The 2,500-nt window shown below is 31.3% G+C and overlaps 1 protein-coding gene across 1 annotated transcript in view; it reads right to left on the reverse strand.

Moving 5' to 3' along the window:
* Positions 1-2,500, reverse strand: part of LOC145266621 (uncharacterized) — a 71,929-nt gene that overhangs the window by 26,793 nt on the left and 42,636 nt on the right. The gene's annotated exons all lie outside the window — the stretch shown is intronic.

Genomic DNA, 2,500 nt, shown 5'->3' on the forward strand with positions numbered 1-2,500 from the left:
AAATTTCGAAAATAAGATAACGTTGAACAAAAATACAATTAAAGTCTACATTTAGTGAATTAGGTCCGGTTAAAAGAGGACGTCTATTTTTTCTTCGTTCGTTTGTTTGAAAGGATTGCTTTGTTTTTCGTTGTTTTCGTGTAATCGAGATTCATCTGCCTTACTTTTAATGCTAGGTTTACTTATGGTGTCTTTTAAATTCAATAAAAATCCTCCTAAACTTGCTGATGAGGAGACCGTGCTTACCAAAAAAAACTATATATAATTGTTCTACATAACTTCATGTATACCACAATAAAAAGCACGGATTTCCGAAACGATCGTACAGATAATTGACTTTGTTGTTGTTCCTTCTTATGAAACTGATTTTTAATTTAATTAAAATTTGATTTTTAAATTAAAAAATTTTTTTTTAAATTTTTAAATTATAAATCACATTACTTAATATTGAATTAGCTCTAGGACATTTAACTATCGAGCTTATTATATATCTAAATTACAATGAGCACTTTCTATTTCCTGTATTTTAATTAAACTAGTAATTTCACTGTTACATTAAAATACACTTAGCTCTTTAGACTATTGTTCTAATCCCTTTAAATTATATATATATATATATATATATATATATATATATATATATATATATATATATATTGAAGAGCACGGAATTCTTTTGTTTTATTATCTTCTTTTTCATCTTCTCCAATCTCCAAATAGTTTTCTTTGTATTTTTTTTCAAAATTGTATAAGTTGGACCCATAGCGAGCGTTTTCGACAGAGATACCTCTATCATCCTCAGGCATGTTGTAGAAATTATGTTTTTTTCCTTTTTCCTTAATATATATATATATATATATATATATATATATATATATATATATATATATATATACACTTGTGCCCGATATTATTCATACCCCTCGGATCTTTGAGATTTCTATAAGAATATTGCTCAAACCAGAAGGTAGACAATATTAAAGGGATTTCAAACAATAAATCAAGCATAAGCATTTAATTTAAACTCAACAAATAAATAAATTATGCAAGTTTGAAACATTATACAAAGAAAAACAATAATGGCACTAGTTCAAAATTATTCATACCTCTCTTACTAATAGTCAATAGCATGCCCTTTATTCTTAATAACTGCCTGTAACCGTTTTGGATATTTATCAACAAGGTTTTTACAAGCATCAACACTGATTTTTGACCATTCTTCAATGCAGTAGTTCTCCAAATCCCTCAAATTTCTAGGTTTCCGCTTTTTAACCTCAGTTTTCAATATGTGCCAGAGGTTTTCGATAGGGTTCAGGTCGGGACTCTGGCTAGGCCATTCCAAAACATTAATTTGATTATCCTCAAACTATTTCTTGACTATTTTGGCAGTATGTTTTGGATCATTATCCTGTTGAAGGACCCAGTTTGGTCCTAAATGGAGCTTCTCCGCATCCTGTCTAATGTTTTTCTGGAGTATCTCCAAATATTGCTCCTTCTTCATGGTTCCATCTATCTTGACCAAACTACCTGGACCACTAGCCGAAAAGGAGCCCCACAACATTAGGCTACCACCACCATGTTTCACCGTGGGTATGGTGTTCTTTGGGTTGTAAGCTTCTCTTTTCTTCCTCCAAACGTAAGAAGCATCCATATGGCCAAACAATTCAATTTTTGTTTCGTCAGTCCACAAAATACTTGAGTAAACGGACTCTGGAGAATTCACATGGGTCCTAGCAAACTTTAGACGTGCTGCAAGGTGTATTCCGGTGTGCAATGGAGTCCTTCTTGGTCTTCTTCCTTTCAGACCATTTTCATGCAGAGTCCTTTGCAATGTTTGCCTTGATATTTTTATGCCAGAAGACTCCAGATTTTCTAAAATGTCCTTAGTAGTGGTGGTTGGATTTGCATTAACACTTCTTACAATATTCCTGGTGGCTTTAGCAGACAGTTTCCTTTTCCTTCCTCTACCAATCAAGTTGTTTGTTGTGTGGTGGCTCTGGAATTTTTTGATGATGCTCTGTACTGTTGCTGTAGGGACCTCAAATTTCTTGGAAATTGACTTGTAACCTAAACCATCCTTATGTGAATTCACAATTTTAGTCCTAAGATCATTACTAAGCTCTTTTTTCTTCCCCATTCTAATAATTTTTATTCTTTTATTGGTTTTCAGTTGATATCATTTTAATTTCTGAAAAATGCAAAAAACGAAATGAAATTAATCAAAGGTTGTATAAAAGCATTCAAAATAAGAATAAAACAGGAAACAAACAGTCAGAAACTCGATTAATACTGAAAAAAATAAGGGGGTATGATTATTTTTGAACATTGCAGATTTTATAAATAGCTGTATATTTCTTTTATTACAAGTATCCCGAGATTTTAAAATGACGAAAATGATCAGAAGAGGTTTATTAAGAATATGTATCAATATGGACGTAAACAATAAATTCTTACAAAGTTACACCTAATAAACTCAATTTTCAAAGGGGGGTATGAATAA

Source organism: Euprymna scolopes, chromosome 41, assembly GCF_053919585.1.
Source record: "Euprymna scolopes isolate OS-2025 chromosome 41, ASM5391958v1, whole genome shotgun sequence".
Taxonomy (NCBI): Eukaryota; Metazoa; Mollusca; class Cephalopoda; order Sepiida; family Sepiolidae; genus Euprymna; species Euprymna scolopes.